The following is a 27,223-nucleotide window of genomic DNA, read 5'->3' as shown; positions in this document are numbered from 1 at the left end:
TTTGTTAATATGGTATATCACTGATGAACATAGATGCAAAAATCCTCAACAAAATACTAGCAAACAGAATCCAATAGCACATTAAAAGGATCATACACCATGATCGGGTGGGGTTGTTCCCAGGAATGCAAGGATTCTTCAATATATGCAAATCAATCAATGTGATATACCATATTAACAAATTGAAGGAGAAAAAAACATATGATCATCTCAATAGATGCAGAAAAAGCTTTTGACAAAATTCAACACCCATTTATGATAGAAACTCTCCAGAAAGTAGGCATAGAGGGAACTTACCTCAACATAATAAAGGCTATATATGACGAACCCACAGCCAACATCGTTCTCAGTGGTGAAAAACTGAAATCATTTCCACTAAGATCAGGAACAGGACAAGGTTGCCCACTCTCACCACTCTTATTCAACATAGTTTTGGAACTTTTAGCCACAGCAATCAGAGAAGAAAAAAAGAAAAAGAATCCAAATCAGAAAAGAAGTAGAACTGTCTCTGTTTGCAGATGACATGATACTATACCTAGAGAATCCTAAAGATGCCATCAAAAAACTACTAGAGCTAATCAATGAATTTGGTAATGTAGCAGGATACAAAATTAATGCAAAAGATACAAAATCTCTTGCATTCCTTTACACTAATGATGAAAAATCTGAAAGAGAAATTAAGGAAACCTCCCATTTACCACTGCAACAAAAAGAATAAATACCTAGGAATAAGCCTACCTAAGGAGACAAAAGACCTGTATGCAGAAAATTATAAGACACTGATAAAAGAAATTAAAGAGATAAAAAAAGATGGAGAGATATACCATGTTCTTGGATGGAAGAATCAACACTGTGAAAATGACTATACTACCCAAAGCAATCTACAGATTCAATGCAATCCCTATCAAACTACCAAAGGCATGTTTTACAGAACTAGAGCAAAAAATTTCACAATTTGTATGGAAACACAAAAGACCCCAAATAGCCAAAGCAATCTTGAGAAAGAAAAACGGAGTTGGAGGAATCAGGCTCCCTGACTTCAGACTATACTACAAAGCTATAGTAATCAAGAGAGTATGGTACTGGCACAAAAACAGAAGTATAGATCAGTGGAACAGGATAGAAAGCCCAGAGATAAACCCACGCACATATGGTCACCTTATCTTTGATAAAGGAGGCAAGAATATACAATGGAGAAAAGACAGCCTCTTCAATAAGTGGTGCTGGGAAAACTGGACAGCTACATGTAAAATGATGAAAGTAGAACACTCCCTAACACCATACACAAAAATAAACTCAAAATGGATTAAAGACCTAAATATAAGGCCAGACACTATAAAACTCTTAGAGGAAAAGACAGGCAGAACACTCTATGACATAAATCACAGAAAGATCCTTCTTGATCCACCTCCTAGAGAAATGGAACTAAAAGCAAAAATAAACAAATGGGACCTAATGAAACTTAAAAGCTTTTGCACAGCAAAGGAAACCGTAAACCATAAAATGAAAAGACAACACTCAGAATGGGAGAAAATATTTGCAAACGAAGCAACTGACAAAGGATTCATCTCCAAAATATACAAGCAGCTCATGCAGCTCAATATCAAAAAAACAAACAACCCAATCCAAAAATGGGCAGAAGACCTAAACAGACATTTCTCCAAAGAAGATATACAGATTGCCAACAAACACATGAAAGGATGCTCAACATCACTAATCATTAGAGAAATGCAAATCAAAACTACAATGAGGTATCTCACCTCACACCAGTCAGAATGGCCATCATCAAAAAGTCTACAAACAGGGGCTTCCCTGGTGGCGCAGTGGTTGAGAGTCCACCTGCCAATGCAGGAGACACGGGTTCGTGCCCCGGTCTGGGAAGATCCCACATGCCACGGGGTGGCTGGGCCCGTGAGCCATGGCTGCTGAGCCTGCGCGTCCGGAGCCTGTGCTCTGCAATGGGAGAGGCCACAGCAGTAAGAGGCCCGCGTACCGCCAAAAAAGTCTACAAACAATAAATGCTGGAGAGGGTGTGGAGAAAAGGGAACCCTCTTGCACCACTGGTGGGAATGTAAATTGATACAGCCACTATGGAGAACAGTATGGAGGTTCCTTAAAAAAAGTAAAAACAGAACTACCATACGACCCAGCAATCCCACTACTGGGCATAAACCCTGAGTAAACCATCATTTAAAAAGAGTCATGTACCACAATGTTCATTGCCCCTCTATTTACAATAGGCAGGACATGGAAGAAACCTAAGTGTCCATCGACAGATGAATGGATGAAGAAGATGTGGCACATATATACAGTGGAATATTACTGAGCCATAAAAATAAATGAAATTGAGTTATTTGTAGTGAGGTGGATGGACTTAGAGTCTGTCATACAGAGTGAAGTAAGTCAGAAAGAGAAAAACAAATACCATATGCTAACACATATATAGGGAATCTAAAAAAAAAAAAAGGTTGTGAAGAACCTAAGGGCAAGACAGTTATAAATACGCAGATGTAGAGAATGGACCTGAAGACACGGGGAGGGGGAAGGGTAAGCCGGGACAAAGTGAGAGAGGGGCATGGACTTATATACACTACCAAACGTAAAATAGATAGCTAGTGGGAAGCAGCCGCATAGCACAGGGAGATCAGCTCGGTGCTTTGTGACCGCCTGGAGGGGTGGGATAGGGAGAGCGGGAGGGAAGGAGACGCAAGAGGGATGAGATATCGGGATATATGTATAGGTATAGCTGATTCACTTTGTTATAAAGCAGAAACTAACACACCATTGTAAAGCAAGTATACTCCAATAAAGATGTTAAAAAAAAATCAGTTGGCAATCAACTTGGTCGCAGTTTCTTCAAAATTGTTTTTTCTTGTACATGGACAATTATCATCATATCCTGAGGGGCACAATGTACTAAGTACTGTATAATGCAGTTACCCCTTGGAAATGTGTCTTCTGCAGAGATGATATTCTAGTTGGCAAGCTTACATTGGCTTCATAAAATATTTACTACGGGACTCAAAGTTCTCTCCTGATTTGCATTCTTATCTGATTGATGATGGTGGCGTGTAATCACTGCGAAATGGAAGAGTTGTATTTAAATGATGATGGAAGCAACCATGTGCAAGCCCTGTATAATATTAATGATTCTCAGCTGGTCAGACTAAACTATTGATAAGTACCAATTCAATTCGTCAAAATCTTTAGTCAAATGTAAACAGCCTCCACTTGTTAAAAAAAGGGGGGGCAGTTTGCCAGACTATATGTTAATATCCGATAATCACTGAATACATTTCCTGTGTCCTGATGCAGTAACCACGGAGCCCACTTGCCTCCTCTTTCATGAACAACATGTAGCACACAGAAGCTACTGACCTGCACCAGGATCATCCTGAAAAAGTTAAGCTTCCTGAATCCCTGGGAATGATTAGATGCTTCATATTGTGTTTATTACTAAACAGAAAAGTGAACAGATACTCCTCATCTCCAATTTTTAGAAATGATTTCAGTGTTTTGTTTTGTTTTGTTTTGCGGTACGCGGGCCTCTCACTGTTGTGTCCTCTCCCATTGCGGAGCACAGGCTCCGGACATGCAGGCTCAGCGGCCATGGCTCACGGGCCCGCGGCATGTGGGATCTTCCCGGACCGGGGCACGAACCCGTGTCCCCTGCATCGGCAGGCGGACTCTCAACCACTGCGCCACCAGGCAAGCCCCGATTTCGGTGTTTTTATAAAAATGCTCATTATAAAAAATTTAAGCAACTCTTAAAAGTACAATGAAGTCAGCAACCAATGAACCAAATGCATTGTTTGGTGGGTGAACAGTATTCCAGACAGCTCTCTCTATGCATACGTAGAGACGGAAGAACAAGTAGAATAATTTTATAACAATGGGATAGCACGTGGTTTAAAAAACTCTTATTTGAATAGAACATAAACAAAAGACGTGAACATTGGATGAATTGCTGGACTTCAGATACACATTTCTTTACTCCAAGAAAAGTTTCTAAGTGACATCTCCAAACTTAAAAGTGGAGAAAATTATGAAAAAATATATTGAGATCTTTATTTTTTAATTGACATAGCAAATACTATTGATGGATTTTCTAGACTATTCTTTATAATTTCATTATTATAAAAATATACAGCTGCATAGTAAAAAAAAAAAAATACTACTACAAGAATATGTGGTGTGGCTTCCCTGGTGGCGCAGTGGTTGAGGGTCCGCCTGCCGATGCAGGGGACGCGAGCTCGTGCCCCGGTCCGGGAAGCTCCCACATGCCGCGGAGCGGCTGGGCCCGTGAGCCGTGGCCGCTGAGCCTGCGCGTCCGGAGCCTGTGCTCCGTGGCGGGAGGGGCCACAGCAGTGAGAGGCCCGCGTACCGCAAAAAACAAAACAAACAAAAAAGAATATGTGGTGAGAAAGTAAAAACTACCTGCCTACCTTCTTCCTTCTAAGCCCCATTCCTCAGATATAACCACCAAGTATCCGCAGACATATCCTTAACGTTTGTCAGAATACGTTTGTGCAAGCCCTTTTTATGATATATCGTTTCGTATCTTGCTTTTTTTCACTTCAACAATACACATCTTTGACACCTTGCCATATCAGTAAAAACAGCTAATAATAACTGCTGGCATCAACTGAGCACTCACTATGTGCCACTCCTCGTTCTGTGTTTCACAAGTATTAACTCATCTAATCCTCAGAACAACCTTGCAAGGCACAAAGAGAGACTAAGCCACGTGCCCAAGCTCTCGCCGCTGGAGAGGGGTGGAGGTGAGTTACCTCCACAGCCTGTTCTCTACGCCAGCAGAGAAGGGGCTGAAAGGCTTGCCATGCACACTTTGCCAAAACAGGAATAAACTGTGTTATACCACCTCCCCATCATTAAAAGGAAAGGCAGAAAGAAGAGCAGGACCCAGAAAAAAATGACAAGATGCCATTGCTGCACAGTCCAGCACACAAGTGGAGACCCAGATACACTCGTTCCAAAACTTGGCAGAGGGAAGGGTGGGTGGTGAGAATTTCCAGGCAGCTCAACTGCAGCAAAGGACCATCCAGAGCTTAGCACGATCACCTCTCGTTACATTTATGAAGAATGGGTCCTTATATTCCCTCCCCCCAAACACAGATCTGATAAGGTCCAGGTATCTGTTCTCCCTAGCCCTACTTCCTAACCTTCAGATATATTACCGTTCTAGGTCTTTCCAATGTTCAGAGGATGAAGGTCAAGCCCTTAATATAGTATATGCATAGGCACTGAGGAGTGTGGCCCGGCCTTCCCACCAACGCGTTGCATTTGATCATCTTCTTGCCTGGGATGATCTTTCCTTTTCCTCAGACATTCTAGAGCTCTCAGCCGCAGGATCCTCCTTGGTAAACCTCTCCCTGGTCTCCTGGTCTAAATCAATTCCTGTTGTTACATGGACCCAGTAGAACCATATTCCTCTTTTTAAAATTCAGTTTGTAGTTACGATTTTTAGTAATGATCATTCAGTTAATACCCACCAACCATCCCAGATTATAAGCTTCATGACAGCAGGAACCATGTTGGATTTTGCTCAGTATTAAATGCAAAGCTTTAGCACGGAGCCTGGCACATATTGGGCACTGAATTCATATTTCTGGAATGAATGAAGAAATGAAAGTTTCTGAGGTTTAGGATGCGAATGTAGCATTTTCATCTTGGATCACTGCAGGTGGCATTCATATGAAAGGACAATTTTATCAGACAACCAACATTAGCAGAATGACTTCAGAAGTCATACAGGCAGGTAGGTGGATTATAAAATTACTGTCAAAAGAGATCCACGCTCCACACCCTGCCTGCCCTCTAAAAATGATAACAGAAGGGACTTCTCTGGTGGTCCAGTGGTAAAGAATCTGCCTTACAATGCAGGGGATGCAGGTTCGATCCCTAGCCGGCGAACTAGTATCCCACGTGTGGCGGGGCAACTAAGCCCGCATGCCACAACTACTGAGCTTGCGTGCCTCAACTAGAGCCCGCGAGCTGCAAACTGCAGAGCCCACGTGCTCTGGAGCCTGAGCGCCACAACTAGAGAAGAGAAAACCTGCACGCCACAACTAGAAAGAAGCCCATGCACCGCAACGAGGAGCCCACACGCCGCAACAAAAGGCATGCCTCAACGAAGATCCCACGTGCTGCAACTAAGACACCATGCAGCCAAAAATAAATAAATAAATAAAATTTAAAAATCTAAAAAAAATGATAACAGAAAAAAAGAAAACACAAATAAACAAAAGGAATGCGCATTAACTTCATCTTGATACATCTTCCCTGAAAGAGTAGCATGGAAAATTGAAAAGCTGTTTAGCAGTGGGTCACTATGTTATCCCTTCAATGCTACAAACAACTTTTCCACCTTCAATTAGGAGCAAATGGAGCCTGACAAATAAATATTATGCACCAGATCTTCATCTCTCAAATAATTAGCTTGCACTGTTAAGGGAAATTACTTGATTGCCTCAAGTCTATTCTTGCAGGTTTCATGCCAAGGCAATAATGCTAATAAGCCTTATAACATTCCATTTAACTGTTCGTTCAACAAATATTTATTGGGCACTAATGTGAGGCACATTATTATTTGCCCACTACCCGAAGGAAATGGGAGACACATAAAACCAAAGCCTTTTTGAAGTACTGGAAAGAAAACACACACACCCGAGTGTGGAAATGAAGACTTTTAAGCACCCCTTAGAGAATCTCAGGCCTGTGGGTTGAGTCCACCCCCAAAGCACCAGCCTACCTCATCTTTGAAAGGAAGGCAGTGAAGACAAATGATTATCGAGCTGCTGTGCATATGCCACATTTAATATTCTCCATGTCATTTCTAAACAGTTTGGGGCACTTCTAAAAGTCCTAAAGAGACTGCTGCTTCCCTGTATCCTGGTGCCAACAGGAGTCATCGCCCTATAAATCATTAAAACATACCAAATAAAGATATTTGTACCCCACTCTCTTAGGGATGATAAATGACCAGCAAATGAGTCCAAGCTGTATTTTGCAGAATGATTTTTCTCTTTGAAGCCGAACTGTGTCTTATTTTAAATAACATTCTACCCAATGCCAAGAAAAGGCAAGGGAGAGAGAGGGAAATTAATGAGCAAATAAACATATTTTTCAGCTACAAAAACCAGGGCTGTTACTGAGGTGCGACTGCAAGAAAGAAAAAATGATTCTGTTTACTTTCTCTCATCCTCTACCACATCCATTTATTTGAGAGAGCAAATCAAGAAAGACAGCGAGAAGCCTGACACAGCTGGTTTCAGTCAATAGGGGTCATTTTCATTCGGTCTGTGTATTTTATCAGCTCCTTGTTCACTGTTCCCAATGGGAGGATGGGCCTGCTGCCCAGGATCTGAGTTCTGGTAAGAAACCAGCTATCTACCTCATCCCATACCATGCACGACCGCTGCCATGGTGGCCTCGTCCCAGCACCTCTTTACTCTCCAGCTTAGCACAGTTTTGCATCACAGCATGTCCTGTGAGGCCCAGGTACACGCAAACGTCATTACCTCCACGTGGGTGCACGCATGTGGCCTGCGTGAGCACACTTGCACGACACACCCACCCACACCCACCCCAGGCAATTTATCTCCCATTAACAACTCACTCTTGCCCATTAGAAACATTTGTGGAACTTTAAAAACATTTCTTCTCCATTTTCAGCTCGGCCGATTGCTTATGCTTTACAGACTCTGAAAGCCAAACCGAATTAAACAAATATTTGAAATTCAGTTGGATGGGGGGTAGGCATGGTTGAAGCATTCTTTCCAGAAAGGTTTTAATTAAAAACGGCTCTTGGGTTTTGTTCCAGAAAAGAACGTGATAACATCAAAATGTAGTGTTGCTGATTGACCACAAGTGAGAGACTATCTATATGAAAATAAGATAAAATCCATCTTCATATTTCCTTTTGAACATGAAACAATCGCCATCAGTGGCCACCCCAATGTATTTCTGTAAATGTAATTTCCTCTTTCTTTCTCCTTCCCAACATAGTTGATCAGCTGAGGTGGTAACACAGGCTCCTGAATGGTCCACATGGTCAATGGTGTGACACCTCCAGAAGTCTTCACTGGAGGAGTGCTTGCAATATCGATGATTACTGACTTGCTCTAGGTATCAAGGATTTCTGAAATTAAGTCTCTGAATTCACGAAAAATAACTGATATTTATCCACGGAATTTTATGACACTATGTCGCCAGTTGGATCCCAAAATGCTTCCCAAAGTTGGAGAGAGGTAGGGATGAGAGGGTGCCACGGGATAGTTACACAAACTATGCACTTCGCTTAGCCAAGGCAGAAATAGCTTTAATGCCCAGATTCACATCTTGGCTTCAGGATGTCTGCTGAGAATGATCATATAACTCTGACAGCAGAGTGGATCTTAAAATCCACATTTATTTCAGAATCATTGTTAAGAAAATTAATTAAAATCACACCCGGCTTAATCACTTGGAATAAAGTATGCTCCTTTCAAAACTTGTATAATGTAACTCAGCCCTGATGGTTTCACAGTTTAAGTATTCTTCTGCTTTAGATTTTGGTTTGGTAGTAAAATTTCAAAAAAGGCTACCAGGTTGGCAGAAGAGATTACCAGGAAAAGGGGAGGATCCTATAGGGTCTGGGAGGAAAACTATTCATACTCTTTGTCATATTGTCATTAAAAAGTATTAACTCTGAAGATATTAGAAATGATGTAATTATTAAAAAACACAAAGGAATTGCATTGTACATCAGTATTCTAGTCCACTGGAAAATGATGCAAGGAAATCTCACAAATAAGGATGGTACCTCAGAAAAGTGGAACTTCGGCAATTCTAAAGTAAGCAAGGAAAAGAATTCAGTGTTTGATTTCACTCTCTCATTGTCCATTTGAGGGTATAACTTCTAAAGTGAGGTAAAGCAGACCTAAGCGCTAGGTGACATGTTAAACTTCGGTGGTTAAAAAGCCAAACAAACCCGAGAGACAAATCTTAAGCAATTTCCCTGCCACCCTTTTTATATTAATGTCTAAATCGTATAGTAATTACAGTTCTGCAAGAGTGAGCCTTCAATTTATTCTTAAGTGAAGAAATTAATGAACACACATTTATAGAATTGTTCTATTTCAGATACTGCTTCCCTGCATCTCTTTGACTCAGGGGCTGTCATTTATAATGCATCAGGCTGGTGAGCATTTTAAGAGGCTGTGCTTTTTTTTTTTTTTTTTTTTTTTGCGGTACGCGGGCCTCTCACTGTTGTGGCCTCTCCCATTGCGGAGCACAGGCTCTGGACATGCAGGCTCAGTGGCCACGGCTCACGGGCCCAGCCGCTCCGTGGCACGTGGGATCTTCCCGGACCGGGGCATGAACCCATGTCTCCTGCATCGGCAGGCGGACTCTCAACCACTGCGCCACCAGGGAAGCCCAGGCTGTGCACTTTAGTGAATTTCAGAACCAACTGCTGTTCTGAGGGCAGGAGATAGTCTTCATTCTACTGTAAGACAGCTTTAAATAAGTCCTTAGATAAGTAAACCACCTGGCTCTACATGTCCTAATCTACCTAACTAATGAGGGCAGGATCCTGAGCTCCCAATTCCATTAGAGAGAGGGTCTGAGTTGATGGCTGCTAAGGGGTAGGAATCTGTTGGAGAAGTGAGTTGTATGAATGTCTAAAATAAAGAAAGAAATGTCATTGTTTCGGAGAACTTCAGAAGAAGAACAAAAGGCTTGGAGTGAGAAATCTAGGTTTAAAAGCCTGGCTCCGCCAACTTGGCTGGTCACCTTGAGCTTCAAATTCCTCCTCTATGACATGGGGATACATAATGGAATAAGAAACTGTATAAGCCATAAGGATATACTGAATAATTACTCGGACAGAGTGGAGTTGTTTTGTTGGCAGAGTTTTAATAACAGCTTTTGATGAAAAATAAGAAAAGGAGATATTAACCTCTTTTTCTTAGCATTAAAATATATTTGTTTTACTTTAGATTTTTAAAATTCAAAATAAAGCACAATGGAATATTACTCATCCATAAAAGGGAATGAAGTTCTGATACCTGCGGAAACATACATGAATCTCAAAAACATTATCAAATGGAAAAAGCCAGACAGAAAGGGTCACATAGTGTATGAATCCATTTACACAAAATATCTAGAATAGGTAAATGCACAGAGACAGAAAACAGAGTAGTGATTGCCAGGGGCTGGGGGGAGGGGAGAATGGGGAGTAACTGCTTAATGGGTACAGGGTTTCCTTTGGGGGTGATGCAAATATTTTAGAACTAGATAAAGGTGATGGTTGCACAAGGTTTTTTTTTGGGTTTTTTTGCGGTACGCGGGCCTCTCACTGCTGTGGCCTCTCCCACTGCGGAGCACAGGCTCCGGATGCGCAGGCCCAGCAGCCATGGCTCACGGGCCCAGCCGCCCCGCGGCAGGCGGGATCCTCCCGGACTGGGGCACGAACCCATGCACCCTGCATCGGCAGGCGGACTCCCAACCACTGCGCCACCAGGGAAGCCCTGCACAACGTTTTGAATGTACTAAATGCCACTGAAAGGTACAATTTATAATGGCTAATTTTATGTTATATGAATTTTGTCAATTAAAAATTATTTTAAAAATAAAGCACTTAAGCAAAATAAGAATCTCTTATCGTTTAATAGGGCTAATAGAAATTCTCGACTTCATCTGAGAATGACTGATATTCACTATGATGTCACCTTAAGTGAAACACTGTATTGTGAACAATAAAAGCCAGAAAGATACTTTGCCCTGGAATGGATAAGGTCCACGCCAGGTTTTCGGTATGTCTCAGGGAATCTGACTCCTCTGCCAGACACTGGCACCCTCTTTTTTCTACAATTCTATCATCTCCCAGCTGGCTTAGAACTAAAGAGAAGTGCAGAAGCCACATCCGTCAACTGTGTATGATACAAAGCTAGTAGAGAGTGTTAAATACACTGGATGATGAACCAGTATCCAAAAAGATCTTGGCAGACTAGCATTAAGGAATCCAATATGAGAAATTTAATGGGGATCAGTGTAACAAACTATGCTTGGTTAACAAAAACAAACCCCCAAAAACACCAGTACTGTACACTGGAAGCTCAGGGGAGACGTAGCTTGGCGGTTACGTATGTAACAGAGGATGCAGGGATTTCGTATGACTTTGTAGAGCACCCCTATGTGACGCACATGTCAAAACAACTAATGTGACTTTTCAGCTGCATCAACAAAACTAGATTAGAGAACTTAATGCAAGAGGGTGAGAGTCCTGCTCACCTCTGCACAGGCCAGGATGTGTGCCATACAAGCCCGTGTCCCCATATCCCTGCCCCCCACAAAATCTCACGTCATGCCCAATAGATGTTGGATTTTCTCTAGGGGAGTATCCCAATTCTCAGTTGATGTTCCATACATGCTGCTACCATTTTCCCTCTCTAAGGACACTGTGATGAATATCCTTGTATTTGCACAGCTTAGCACATTTGCCTTGTTATTTTTAAAATGTGTTCATTATTTTTTTAAAAAACAAACTGATGGCTTGATCCATCCAGTTGGGTTCCGTTTCTGGGCAGAGGTGATGATGATGGTGAATGGTAGTAGTAGTGCATGCTTGTGTGTGTGTGTGTGTGTGTGTGTGTGTGTGTGTTGTGTGTGTTGTGTGTAGGGAATGGGAGCTGGGTGTCTGTTAAGGGAGATGTAAAAGGAAAAGATGGGGGTGGTGCAACTGTTAAGTATCGGCTTTAGTTAATGAGACTTTTCTTGGATTTTATTTTCCTATTCTATCAATATCCCCATACCGAGGTGAGATACTGCCATCTTACAGTTTTAGGGTTCCCTGCTCCTTTCAGATTACTGAGCTCCTTAAGCACTACGGAATGACCTTGGGTACTAACTTGGCCCTAGCAGGTATTACATGCTCCTGGCTGGTTTCCCTGGCAATTTTAAAGGTGCTGAATACACAGTGGCCTTAGAATAAATATTTGATGATTGCCTTCCTGCCTGCCTGCTGCCTGCAAGTCTCCAGGAGTGGTGCCTAGCCATGGAATGTCTTTAAAGCGTTGGCCTACAATTTTCTCCACAGAAAGAATGCCTTCTGGTGGTGGTTGCAGGGAGAATAATGCCCTTTGTCTTGCTAGTGAACACTACACACACCCCAAAACCCAGCACCTGCAAGCCTGGGTAATTTTAGGTAAGGGCTTATTTCTAGCTTTTATAGAAGAAAGTTCTATTGGAAAAAAAGTCATCCTTTGTTATTTTATTTTGGACGAGCTTTTAATCAGAAACACAGGCAGTAACATATGTTAGAAAAAGACATATGAAACATAGAACTTTGCATTTATAACTCACTATGGAAAATCCATGTTAATGCAACACTAAGTTTGGGGTTTTAATTGCACAGAAGTCATGAAATTCAGATTCAAGTTCCCACAGCAAACTTGATACCATATGTGCATCCCAGGGCCCTTCCTGAGTGGGGTGACCTCATTACTGGGCAAAAAAGTGATGCAATGAATAGTGATGGATAGGATTTCTCCTCACTGCTACACTTCCCATCATCCCAAGAAAGATGGACAGCGGGCAACATTAACTATACCAATTGCTCCCCTTTTAATGCACAGCAGTCCTTGTGTGTGTGCTTGATGACCATCATGAAGAGCCACTGCACAGCAGTGTCGGAGGCGGGAGGTCCACGACTTGGCAGTGTGCTGCTTGGGTGGAGCAGCCAGGCACCCCATCACCAGTCCTCCATCAGATCCTTACCCACACCCTTCCTAGAGCAGCTGTGTTCAGTGGGCACTGCCCTCCCACCCCCACTCCATCCCCAGAGGACACCTCTCAGTAACTCAGGTGCTCAAACTTCTGCATCTGAATGTCTGACTAAAAGGACCTTCCTGGACACACCTCTGCCTGGTGTTGGCAAGGCTTCTCCAAGACGGCTGTTCCATATTGTCATGTTCTAGCTTTATTCCACTTGCTGGGGAATGGCAAGATGTGTGCCATTCCTTGTGGAGACCTGTGTTGTCTGGCCAAGGGGGCCTCAAGCTTATTATAGGTAAAGAGTCTCCATGTGTTTCTCTTAAACTATGGGTAGTAGATTGTACGGAAGTATAAGTTGTCCTGCCCCTTGGTATCGATATCCACACCTCACTAACATGTGGCATATGTCCAGTTCTGATTTTCTTCTTGGTAAAATGGTATATGGTACATTCTGTTCTCCACACTCTCCTTTGCCTCTGATCTGATCCCTGCTTGAGTCCCCCCAAGCATGTCAACAAAGATATGGGAGAAGACTGGGGATGGGGGTGGGGAAGAGAAAGAGTGTGTAATAAACTCTGATCATTAAGTGCTGCTTAAGTTTTTTGGGGGGTGCTTTGTAAGTGTTCGTGGTCCAAAGCCACTGGACCAATAGCCAAATCAGCTTGCTGTGATGGCTCTACCATCCTCCAAGACTTCCCGGTCTGCCTGTGAGTGGTCTGGACTGTATGGTGCGCAACTCAGCAGCTCTCAGACAACAGAGACAGCACATCCACCAATAGCCCCTGGGCTCTGAGCACATGGAGAATCAGTAATGTCATTTGTCAATGGCCTGTTCTCACTGAGCAGGAAGGACCAGGAGAAACCTGGGAGAGACTTGGGATGAAGGAGCACCATCATTAATAAAAGCTTCTATCACAGCACAATCTTTGGGTCTCTAGGCAAAACACAGCAGCAAGTATAAAGCTGTGCATGGGGAAACTAAAACAAAACACAAAATGGGTTTTTTTTTGGTTGATGTTTACATTTAAGGCAAAAAAAAAATTTTTTTATAATGCATATCTACATTTAAGGCATTTCCAAGAAAAGCCATTTATAATTTATGAAGAGTCTGGTTGTTTGTGTGTTTATAAAAAGTTATGCTTAAGGAGAACTTTTGAATTAGGCCCAAGAAGATGATAGTCCAGAGCATTTCCAGCCAAAAAATGAGGAACAACTTTTTTTTCTGAGCTGATGTGTATCCAAATCATGTTGATTCTCACACGCATTTTAAAAATTCCATTAATATCTAGCTGTTGAAGAATAAGTTTTCTGTACTCTTTTCTAATTGGAGAGCTTTTCTTGTTTCAGGAGGTATGACTAGCAGAATACATTAACTATTTGGCACATTTTTAAGAGTGAAATTACAGTCTCTTGCTAAGCTATCTTTTTACCTCTTCATTTCTATTGTCTCCATGGTGTACAATTCAATAAACCAGAGATCTAACTCTACTGTTTCACTGCCTACAACCTAAGTAATGGGGGTGGTGGAGTGGGGAATGTGGAACCACCTCTTTAAATCATATTGTCACAACTGAGTACCGTTCTAAAAATGCCAAATAGAAAGCTTTCTGTTTGATTTATTCATTGAAAATGGCCTAAGAATTTATCTTCTAACAAGCTTAAGATATCATTTTCATGAACTGTCTTCTCTTCCTGCTTAAGCAATTTCTTTTCTGACTCCAAATTTCTCCTAAGCAACTACTCACCAGGGACTGACAATAATGTAGTAGCTTGTCCTAAATCAGTGCCTTCCTTCTAGAGCGAGCAAAGTTCTTTACAGATACTAAACCTTCGAAGTAGGTGATGAAGATCATCCCCCATGATCTGAAGATGTAGGAAATTCCTCTGAAGAAATAAATGTTAAGTCACCTGCTCGAGAGCCAGTGTAAACAAGGGATTTGAACCTGACGTTGTTCTTTGTGGTGCAGCCTGACAGTTTGCCTAGTTAGAAGAAGATGGTAGATAATATAAAAAGCATGTGGAAAAGGCAAAAAGGAAGAAAGAGGCAAAAGGCCAGAGAGAAGGGAGAAAGATATAGAGGAGGAAAGGAAGTCAGCTCAACTGGAGGTGGAAAACATGCTCTACCCAAGGGCTCTGATATTTGTATTTATTCGTACACAATGATAAGGCAGAATCATTGTAAAAGAGAAGTGGATACAAGATTGAGTCAAAGGACTCCAAACTCAGACAAGCTCGATTCCCTTTTTTAGAGAATTTTCCACTCCACCCTAGTTTACAGATAAATTAATCACCAAAGAGTGTTTATCAAGTGATTTCTTCCTTTCACCAAATGCCAGTTATAGAGAGTCTGGATTTGGTGTGGCAGCTAAGGAAAGAACTGTATCTTGTGGGGTTGGCTTTTTATATGAATAACATTATATATAGACATCTCCCCACTTCTGTAAGGTTTTCAAAGCATGCGTGGTTAACCGGAGGCTAACAAAATGGTTAACCAAACGTGTCACCGCTAAGCCCAGTGGAAATAGTGATGGCAGCTCTAGCAATGGGGAGTTGTTCTTCCGTTTCTGTGACACATTCCACCCAGCATCCAGCCTGACTTTCAGAATGGCATAATGCTTTGAAGAGCATATTGGAGGCTGCAGACTTCACGTGGGGGAAGCCCAGCTGACCAGGGGAAGGGCCATCTGCATTTACAGACTACTGCTTCTGCAAGAGTGGACTTCATTCTGCACACTCTTCATGTGTGCAGAGAGATAAGCCCTCCAAAAGGACTCTCGTCAGTCCACTGCCCTTTGCTTAGTTTTGATCTCAGGTAAAATTCGACCTGAGGGCGTCTACCCGCCCTCGCCCGGACTCCATGGTTCCTACGCGTGAATACAGACTGCCTATATAAGGCATGAGCAGGCGTGGGAGCGCCTCTTTCCCTTCGGCGCGCCACTAAAGATCATGGTGTCACCGTGGGACGCCGCCCCGCTTGCTGTTACCGGTATTGTTAAGAACAAGCCGTACCCAAAATCTACCTTCTGCCGAGGTGTCCCTGATGCTAAGATCCGCATCTTTGACCTGGGGCGGAAGAGGTCAAAGGTGGATGAGTTCCCACTCTGTGGCCACATGGTGTGTCGGATGGGTATAAGCAGCGCTCCTCTGAAGCCCTAGAAGCTCCTTGTATTTGTGCGAACAAGTACGTGGTGAAAAGCTGTGGCAAAGATGGTTTTCACATCCGAGTGCAGCTCCACCTCTTCCACTGCCATCCGCATCAACAAGATGTTGTCCTGTGCTGGAGCTGATAGGCCGCGGTGTCTTTGGAAAGCCCCAGAGCACAGTGGCCAGGGTCCACATTGGCCAAGTCATAATGTCCATCCGCACCAAGCTACAGAACAAGGAGCGTGGGATTGAGGCCCTCCGCAGGGCCAAGTTCAAGTTCCCTGGCCGCCAGAAGATCCACATATCCAAGAAGTGGGGATTTACTAAGTTTAACTCCGACAAATTTGAAAACACGGTGGCAGAAAAGCGGCTTATCCCGGATGGCTATGGGGCCAAATACATCCCTAATCGTGGCCCTCTGGACAAACGGCGGGCCCTGCACTAATGAAAGCCTTGTTGCTGTCCCCTCCTTACTCATGCCCACCAATAAATCCTACTTTCTTGTCAAAAAAAAAAAAAACACCAAAAAACAAAAAGAATCCTTGCTGGAAGTAGGAGGGATATGTACTAAAAACTCAATTTTTAAACAAACAAAGAAGTAAATATTATACTCTTTTGCAACCAACCCCAACTATTTTCCCAGGGGTGAGGGTGGGGAATCTTTAAATCAGATTCCAACAAGAAAAAATACATCTAAGTTACTCAATCTGGCTACACAACATTGCCTCCCTTGGTGTTCTTGGAAGACTGGGGAAATATAGACAGGGAAAATGAATGGAAAGAAGCATGTACTCATTCTTCTAAGTCTTTCTTTTATCATCCCAGGTTTAAAATTTTTAAACTAGTCTCCATTTTTCACTTAAAGATAGAGTGTGTATCACAGGATAAAAATCAGGGACTCTAGGAGTGTGTATTCAAGATTCATGCTGAGCACACTGGTACTTAGTACTATATTAATTTACCTTCTGAAATAACAGTTACACTTCTTTCTGAATCCTAATTTTTCACACTCTCCATGTGCAGAGATGGTAAGCCCTCCGAAAGCACTCTCTCCTGATCTTTGCTTAGTTTTGATCTCAGATAAAATTCAGATCGCGGTAACATCAGTTGTCAATTAAGTATATTATCAAAAGGACACCACAGAAGAGAATTTCTCACCCAGGGCTAATTAGGTAATGTTTCCCCAAAGCACTTGCCATTCAAATTTTAAAACACACCCACAGTGAAGTGTGGAGATGGGGCTGGAAGATCACCAGCCTGGTTGATTTCCTTCTAAATGACAATAATTACCCAGGTAAGAGGCAAAGCTTCTCCTATTAAGTCAGTTTTGATCATTTCAGAACTTAATGGTTACAAAATAATATCAGCCAAAATCTACACATCTCATGAATCAGACCTGATGATTCGTGAATTTAGATTTAATATTGTCCTGAATTTGAAGGTTGGTTCAAAGAATACCTATAAAACATCAAACATGAAAACCAACTCAATGTCTCTGGTGACAGATACAGGTGGATTCTGTTTATTCTGAGAAAAGAAAGTTGTCAGGACAACTGAGTGAGACATTTCAAATGCAATTTAAGGTCATACTCTTGAAGTGCATTAGGAAAAACAGTGAGGCCACCATTTTAGGGAGATTAACATGTCAGATGCACATATGAGATTTCCACATCCCACGCCACTAAAATATATGCCAATTTAGGAATACAGAAGACTTAAAGTAACTGAATCTTTCACTCTTAAATGCTCTTGGGGAGCATGGGTGACGTACATATAGCTTGGGCTCTAATGCACTGTGGTTGGTCATTAAATGTTCCATGACATTTTTTTTTTTTTAAATCAGAAGAGAGTTTTAACCTGGCTCCATTTCAGCTAGGGTAAGGGCAGCCTCCCTCCCAAAGATTCTTTCTTCCCTTCCAACTGGCCAACACTTGCTTCATTTTCTCCTGTAGAATAAAGATCACCCAGAATGACTGGCTGTGCATGGCAGCTCCTCCTTCTGTGCTCCCCTGGTGTTTTGGGGGAAGTTGTTCATTCTTTCAACATACATTTAATGAGCATTTATTCTGTGCACAGTAAAATATATTATACAAAGACAATTCTGCCCATTTCCAAAAAGATTGAAATCTAGTAGATTCCATTATTCTGAGGTCCTGGGACACTGTAGATTAAATGGGTTATTTCTAGTGCTATTTCCGATCAAGGTTAGATTGTTCTAACCTGAACCTAATAGATACTGCTGGTGTTCTGGGGCTAGCTAGCATTTTCAGATTGCAGCATATCAAATATATGTAGTTAAACCTGACCTAAACTGGGGACTTTTAGTCACGACTCAATCCAGTGGTTCTCAACTGAGGGTGATTTTGCCCCCTGGGGGACACTTGGCAATATCTGGAGACATTTTTGATTGTCACAACTTGGACGGGAGGTGCTACTGGCATCTAATGGGTACAGCCTAGAGATACTGCTGAACATTTAATAATGCATGGGACAGTCCCTCACAACAAAGAATTCTCTAGCCAAAATGTCAATAATTCCAAGATCGAGAAACCCTGCCTTAATCTGACTGCCAGGTTAACTAAACCAGGAGTCAATGCCATTTACCAATCAGTTATTTATTTTATTACTTTGAAGGAGACTCCACAAGACCGTTGTGATGTGGGTGTTAAAATGGGCTGGTATCAAAATCCAACTTAATAACAAAATATCTTCTGTGTGACATTTCCTCTCTGTCCTTAATGGAATTCATCAACTCACTCTGTCTCACAAATGGCAGTGATCATAAACGACACGGAGAATTATTTTCTATAACCATAGGCTCTAATAACTGGAAGAGTTTGGGGGCCCACCTGGAGCAAAACACAGATTACATTTTATTTATATTTCAAGATATCTTTCACAGATTAAAAAAAAGGAGGCTCAGCAAGATTAAAAGGCTATGGTGGTCCCATGACAAGTTCAAGGTTGAAGGTGAATTAGATCCCATGCCTCCTGACTGCCAGTCCAAGCTTCCTCTGCTATCCTGGAGACTAATCTGGAACTCAGCTGCATCTTGAAGTTAAATAAGAAACAGAGATGACATCTGAAAATGCTAACAGCCCATGTGCTGTGTATTTTCCGTGGCACTGAGGCAATGTGTTCTGAGGCTGGTCTACTTCTTGTCAGGAGCCACAGCGACAGTGTCAGCCACTGTGCTTGGGGGGAAGCTAAGAGTAGAGTTTGTTAAACTGGCAGGCATCTGCGTCTCCTCAGCTGGAGGCGGGTGCTCCTGGTAGGATCCACCAAACTAGGAGGCAAGGGCAGATCCCAAGACCTATCGGGGAGTGTCAGTAAGGGCCTAACCGTACTCTCCTTTCCCAATGGCAGCTGGGGCACTTCTCCCAGTTTTCTCCCTCTGGCTCCTAAAATGGTTATTGCATTGTATTCTGTTATCTTTCAAATAATTCCAACCCCGTAAAGATCTTTAAAGGGAAGTATGTAAAGTTTCAGCCCTGACATTCTCTTCTCAGTAACTTCTTAGGTTTGCATGTGGAATTGGGCCTGTGTAGTGGGAGAAGAGGTATATACCCTATTTGTCTGCAGAAAACTAATCATAGTGGGCTCTGAATTCAACAGTGAATTTAATACTCCTACTTTCAAATAATTAACCAAAATCCAGAGATTCCAATAAACATTCTCATAAACCTTTTTAGTAGATAGAGTCCACCTTTATTTAGTCAATAAGGGTGGGAGGAGGACTTCCCTCCCACCTGCACCCTACCTTCCATCTATAAAGAATTTTAAGAGGGGAGCCTGGAAATATGGAAATCTGCATAACTTCCCCTTACTTCTTTTCTCCTCTCAGATCTTCTGTAAAATAAAAACAGAGTATGTCATAGAAAAATGGAAGCTTCAATTTTCTGTCTCATGTTTTCTTTGAAAGCGTTGGGGACAAGGCATGTAAAATCCTTCACGAAGCATGTCACGAAGCTTCATGCAAGTTGGCTGTCTCCTCCTTCAGCCTTTTGACATAACCACTAATATCCTTCTTGGAACTATCACCATCTCTCTCTCAACACCATCGGAATCTGCCTCATGACCAAGGAAATGGAACAAAACATGGGGTCAGTGTATGTGGGTGTGTGTGTCTGTGTGCACGTGTGTATAGGATGAAGAAGGGGGAAAGGGGAGGGGGAAGGTACAATGGCACATGACCAGGTCCCAGAAATAATGCATAAGTCTGCCCAGAGATTTTCCTATGGCCCTTTAAACAGGATCCTTGTTGGAATTTTTGGATTCTGTCCCATGGAGTTAAAGTGCATTCTTCAGGCAGCCAGTTACTGTTCCACAGAGGTGTGAATGTCCTGGAGTTTCCCAAGCACGATACTTCACATTGTCGGTTCAGAATTACTTTAATTCTCCTTTCCACCATCCCACCCCCATTAAGAAGCTGTTGGATCTGCAGAGAAGCTTAGCACAGCCAGGGATGAAAATACCAATGAAAGCAGGAAAAAGACCTGTAGTAAACATTCTAGTATAAGAATATAATCAAGTTTTTGCCCATTTTTTGCCTGATAATAATCAAGGTCTGACTTTAGCAATTCCATGAAGTTTACCCAAAAAGTTTTGTTTTCCTGAAGTATGAAAAAAAAAAAAAGCCATCACTTTATCCTGGCTTCACGCAGCCCCATTTAAGGGTAGTGGATTAAGGTTTTGCTCTATATAGACAATAAAGCACATATCCTCTGGGAAAAGTTCCTTGGAAGTGTAAGTGTTTGGAAGCCCATGAATCAAACAGATCAAGAACCCCTGCATTCACCCAGTCTACATCTGTTGCCAGTTCCAGATTGTTCCCTGCGGATGACTTGTATATTATTACACAAGGCAACATCCTAAAATGAAAGCACCTCTAAGAGAATTACGGTGTTAAAGTGAATATACAATCCAGATGCTTTCCCAACTCGAGCGAACCCCAGGAGGTCTCCACTCCCGACAAAATGAGACGACACAGAAAAGCCTAATGACGGCTCCACATGGATTTAGCCCGAAGGGGACTGTTTATTTTTTTGACTTTGAGAAACTGCACTGGGGATCAGCCAAAAAATGAATACGGAAAAGTCCCCTTAAATTGTACAGAATCTGTTATCCTGAACACCAGCTTCTGAACGTCAATACCTTTAACAGGAGTGACTTGAAATCAGGTCTTAGGGTACAAAGAAAAGAGAGTGGAAGGAGATACCGAAGAAAACTAAGGTGCAAGAATGGGTGAAAAGCGGTTGCCACTTATATTCCCGAAGACTCTGGCGAGCCCTTCGCACTCATTCCAGAAAGTCCCCAAAGCTGTTTGGCATTAGAGGTGGGCAAGAAGAAGCAGACATCACAATACTTCGCTTGTGAACCACATCCACTCCCCTCCCTTAACGAGAATCTTGTGGGCTCAAACCACAGGCTCATAACCGAACCCTCCCTGCCAGGGCAGCAGACAAATCTCGCTTTCCCACAGGCTGGCTCGGCATTTTTGCCTCCCCCCACAATGCCTGGGCTTAAGGATCCATCATCAAGGGCAGCCAAATACGTTTCTCCACCCATAGCGACTCGGTCCTGGACCTCAGCCAAAGTGAGAACACCAGGGCGCGGGGAAAATCCTATAGCTGAGCGAACAGAGCAGGAAAACTGGGAGCAGCGAGAAAGGGTTGAAGTGGCTAATTTTTCCACTCCCCTCCCGCTGTGGTTAAAGCAGTGACAGACAATTTATCACACATTTTGATTGCATGCCAGCTGGCTGTTTAAAAAAAAAAAAGAGTTGTTTATTAATTCAATTAGCTGGCTTATTTATCAGGGCTGGGTTAGCAGGGGCAGTGAGAAGGCCAAAGGATGCCCGTGTCAAGCTGTCTTTTGCAGGCCCTGCAGGCCCTGAAGGCAAGTGGAGACACACATTCTTACCCCTGCAAGACTTGGAGTGTCGCACTAGCTGTGTTTACCCTGAATGCTTCATGCGCGACAAGAAAACCCATCAATTGTAATGAAATATGAGGGTGGGAAGATGCTCAGAACAGGACAAAGTCATCTGAGTGATGACAGTCATTAGTGTTTATCACCCATTCAGGGGCCATGTTCAGAGATAATATGGCGTCCTTCCCGTACTCATTTGGGTGGTTGCTTTTGTTGTTTTCTCATTCCTTGGTGGATATTTATATCTAAGGCTGCCAGTGTATCGGCAGTTTGTCCAGAGACCAGCATTGCCCAGGATCAGAGGAATCATTCATTCAGGAAGTGGCTTATTAAAGAAAACCCAAGCAAGGTTTATTAACTGCTGCTTTGTGCCAAGCTCTGTTTGTGGTGCTTACACTAGAGTTACTGGTTATATTGGATCCTCATGTGGTGGATAAGATTTGTGCCCATTTAACCATGAGCCAGCTAAGGCAGAGATTTTAATTGATTCACCCGAGATTTCCCTCAAGGCTCTCAAACCAGGTGTCCCTAAATGCCCCCCTCATTTCATCGCAGCTGTCCACACTCTTGACCCTGTTCTTGGCCAGTCTAAGCCAAATGTATACTTGGTGACCCAGAGGGTACATTTTCTGCTGATTCTGTTGGTGGCAAGTAGAAAAGGAGGAGGAAAAAGGAAGAGACGTCTACAATTTTCTTGTTTTATTTCAAAATAACCTAATCATGACAAACGGTTATATGGTATACATTTGATTTTGTTTTTATTCAGAATATAATGATTTCCCTCATTAGCCTTACAAATAAAGTGTTTTATAAACTTGAAGGAAGATGACTTTGGGACCAATATATAAGTCTACTAATTTTCACATGTAATTTGGAACAAGTGATATTTTGGATAAAAAATAGGGGAGAGGAACCATAATATAAGAATGTGATAAATAATTCTGGTTCATCAGCCAGTTAATCAAGCAGTAAATGTGACATGAAGATGGTGCCAATGATAAGACCAAGTCAGCCTTTAGAGGGGACATTGCATATTAAGGGGAAATGTGATCTGTGAGCTTATATATCAGGGCTGGGCTTAAGCATGAGATGAGGGAGACACCTAAGGATTCCCCTGAGGGTTAGTATTCTGGAGATCTATTATGCTAGCTTCTCTGTCTCATGCTAATACTTAGACCTCTTCATTGTTCATATCAATCACTAATTTCATGGGGGCAAGGGTTTTCCCCTAACTTCTGGAAATGTCAAATCATCCTTATCGTTTCTTTTTTTTCTCTCTCCCTTTCTTCCTTCCTTCCTTCTCTCATGCAAGAAGTGCCAAGTAAAACAAAACCTCAGATGCACAGGTGGATGTGTGTGCAAGACCTCATAGCAATGTCACTCCGGTGTCTCCTCTGCTCCATACAGACTGTGGAAGAGCCTATGGTGTCCCCCTCGCCTCACCACTGGCTAACTCAGTCTCTGGCTCATTGAACCTTATTTCTCCCTCGACAACTTGCTCACTTCTAAAATGCCCATCATTAAAAAGTCTACAAATAACAAACGCTGGAGAGAGTGTGGAGAAAAGGGAACCCTCCTACACTGTTGGTGGGAATGTAAGTTGGTGCAGCCACTGTGGAAGACAGTATGGGGGTTCCTCAGAAAACTAAAAATAGTTACCATATGAACCAGCAATCCCAGTCCTGGGCATATATCCAGACAAAACTGTAATTCAAAAAAACACATGCACCCCTACATTCATAGCAGCACTATTCATGATAGCCAAGACATGGAAACAACCTGAATGTCCATCAACAGATGAATGGATAAAGAAGATGTGGTACATATACACAATGGAATACTACTCAGCCATAAAAAAGAATGAAACAATGCCATTTGCAGCAACATGGATGCAACCAGAGATTATCATACTAAGGGAAGTAAGTCAGAAAGAGAAAGACAAATGCCATATGATATCATTTGTATGTGGAATTTAAAATATGACACAAATGAACCTATCTATGAAACAGAAACAAAATCAGGGACATAGAGAATAGACTGGCGGTTGCCAAGGGGGAGGGGGTGGAAGAGGGTAGGAGTGGGAGTTTGGGATTAGCAGACACAAACTGGTATGTATAGAATGGATAAACAACAAGGTCCTACTGTATAGCACAAGGAACTATATTCAATATCCTGTGATAAACCATAAGGGAAAACAATATGAAAAAAGAAATGTATATACATGTATAACTGAGTCACTCTGCTGTCCAGAAGAAATTAACACAACATTGTAATTCAACTATACTTCAGTAAAAAGTAAATTAAATAAACAAATAAATATTCCAAGGTTTTTGACTAAAACATACAGTTTTTAAATCAATAAAAACAAACCTAAACAATAAAATAAAATAAAATAAAATGCCCCAAGAAATGTCAAATCCTTAATGTGAACTCTTCTTGATATTTTCTCAACACTTACCTTCCAATACTCCCTTCCCCAAAATGTCTACTGAGTTGGATAAAATCAAGTAGAATTAAATCCCATCTTCCTATTAACATCTTTTGCCTCCTCAGTTGTTACTGGTTGAGAGATTCTGCTTTCAAAAATGGGAAGTTTATGTGACGAGGCACCAGGGTTTCTTTCATTTCTTCTTTTCATTTTCAGTTTAACTTAAAAAAATTAATTTTAAAACTGATATATTTTTAAGCATCAAGGTCCTACTGTGTAGCACAGAGAACTATATTCAATATCCTATGATAAACCATAATGGAAAAGAATATAAAAACAAAAAATGTATATGTATGTATAACTGAATCACTGTGCTGTACAGAAGAAATTAACACAGCATTGTAAATCAACTGTACTTCAATTAAAAAAACTGATATATTTTACCTACTTTGGATATATTCTCTTATTTTTCATACATGTTCAAGTTTTCCAGTTAAGCATGATGTTCTTAGTTTCTGCTGCTGACGGTGTATCAACATGAGACTTTACAAATTTTGTGTGACACTTATATCTGGAGATGGCAAGGCCACTGTAACAAACATCCTAGCATTACCTTAACTTTATATCTGAAAAGATGCTATGTAAGCCTTTCTAAAAATTTCTTCAGCAGTCTTGGGTCAAAAACATTCCTACTGTATTTTCACCAAAACAACAGACAGACATACGAGTATGCATAGTCATCTATTTTTGGTTGAGAAGTTTGTTCATGTACGGGAAAAACTGTTCAATTTAAAATTTCACGTTGTTGAAGTCTAATGTATTTTTGGATTCAGCAATATCTCTAGTAAAAGTTCAGCTCCTAAAGTTCATTTTTAATTTTTAAAATTGTAGAAAAGCCCAAACCCTCTGCCTCGGCGCAGTCTAAGCACTAGATACACTATTTCTAGAAAAAAAAAAAATGTTGTATAAAACAGTAAACTACTTGATTGACAGGAAATTTCATGGAAGAATTCATAGCTACTCTGTGTAACCATCTTGTCCGACCTCTCAATTTATTTCAAATGATTAAGTTACACTTTTATACAGGTGAGAGAAATACCCTAAAATTGAGGGAAATATCTTTATATTGTGTGGAAGCCACCTTAGTGCTAAAGGTCTGGCTTCTCAGGTTGGGCAGGAAAGGCTGTGGATGACTTACCCTGAGCACTGCTTGACCTTTCACAAAGGTATTTCTCAAATTGACTTCTGGAGTTTGCTTGCAGAAGGTTCTTATGACTAAAGACAAATTTTACATTTCAAGCCCAGTTCCTTTGGAAATGAAAACTGCCAGATAGTTCCACTCGTGTAGATTCGTTAAGACCACATACCAACATTTTAGAAGTTCTTTTTCCCATCACAGCCTATTTAACGGCTTTGTGCAAATAAGGCATAATTTCAATATGAATCAGGCAGATTAGGGATTTTTCAGGATTTCTCTTCGTACTTTCCCTAGAGCATGGGTATCCCATCTGTTTTGCTGAATGCAGGATAATCAAAGGGCACTGATATCTCCAAATGGCTTCATTCATTACTGTCCCCGCTAGGGCATCTGCCCCTAGGAAGGTCAACTCAGCCACACCGTGGCCTTCCCTACACTATAACACAGCAAATCCACCCCTCCTTTAGGATGTAAAACGTTTGGCGATGCTTTGGCAGGAATGAATATTTCTCCCCTCAGAGTTCAATGTTACAGAAATAACATAAATCGGCTCCTCAAGTTCCAATTTAATATGTATTCAGAACCTAGCCCTATTTTGGCTAAGACAGTTTGGATATATGTTGCCACTCTGCCATCACAAATGTAAACTACAGGGCAAAGGGGAAAAAGTAGGCTGTAGCTACTCACTGCTGAAAGAAAAAAACATTGTCTTGTATGTTGGGGATCTGCTTCAATATATTTCAAAGAACAACAGTGGAAAGGACCACTAAGAACCAAAGTACAGGTGCTCTACACAGGTTTGATTTTGAATAATTTTAATACAGTATTAATCATGCCTTGAATTGTGGAATGCCTTTTCTATTACTCAGTTAAAGGCTATTTCCTCCATCTAGAATGGGAAAGTTGTGTTTTGCGTGGTGTAGAGCACAGCCACTTCATGGGGGGATTGTCTGTTCAGTTGACATTCAGCTTCTTCATCTCCCAAGTATAAAGGCAGAAGCATTACACTGCAGACTGCAGTTTCCTTGCCTGAGACACAGAAACCAATCCAACAGGCTGGACAGTGTGGGAAAGACAGCAGGAAGTGGAGAGAAGCAGAAGACCTGGCTCCTACCCTCAAGAAACTTACTGTTTAGTTGGAAGAATAAAAAGTATACATACCAAATCCTGACAGTCTTAAGTGCCAGATTAGTGGAAGGGACAGAAAATGAGCGTCAGAGAACTGGACAGCATCTGGGGTGACAGGAGGGTGAGTCACAGCCAGGCGGTTTTCAGCTGGGTCTTACAGGACAGTCTGAGGAGCACAAATTCCAAGTTTCTAACAAGGCTTAGAGACCTTATCTAGATAACCAACCATATGACCTTCTTGGAAGAAGCGCCCTTTTCTTCCTCTATTCATTGCCAACACTCCTTATTTACTTCAAGGGACCCCAGATGTTGACTACTTATGTAGGTTTACCCTTCTCTTTCACTAACCAAAAGCAGGTTATGCCTTTGGTCAATTTCATCTATAAACGGAAAAACCTAGTCACAGCCACCAACTGATGACGGTCACGGTAAGCAGGCCTGGATGAGGGAGTCAGTATTACCCACCCCCCTCTCTTTTCCTCTGAAGCAGAGCTGGATATGGCCGGCTGCATTCCAAAACGGTACGCTTTACTCTTCTTCCAGGAAAGAACTTTTCAAATAAGGTCCTAAAGGCTCATATAGTATTAGTGAGCACACATACACCTACACATGGTTGA

The 27,223-nt window shown here is 41.8% G+C and overlaps 1 protein-coding gene and 1 pseudogene across 4 annotated transcripts in view; one reads left to right on the top strand and one right to left on the bottom strand.

The window, feature by feature from the left end:
- Positions 1-27,223, bottom strand: part of CREB5 (cAMP responsive element binding protein 5) — a 413,326-nt gene that overhangs the window by 21,003 nt on the left and 365,100 nt on the right. The window lies entirely within an intron of this gene.
- LOC114901805 lies at positions 13,448-16,366 on the top strand (annotated as a pseudogene).

Source organism: Monodon monoceros, unplaced genomic scaffold (genome assembly GCF_005190385.1).
Source record: "Monodon monoceros isolate NGI ecotype Baffin Bay Population unplaced genomic scaffold, NGI_Narwhal_1 Super_Scaffold_2, whole genome shotgun sequence".
NCBI lineage: Eukaryota > Metazoa > Chordata > Mammalia > Artiodactyla > Monodontidae > Monodon > Monodon monoceros.
The sequence above is the reverse complement of the archived record's forward strand: the minus strand, read 5'-3'. Positions and strand labels throughout refer to the sequence as shown.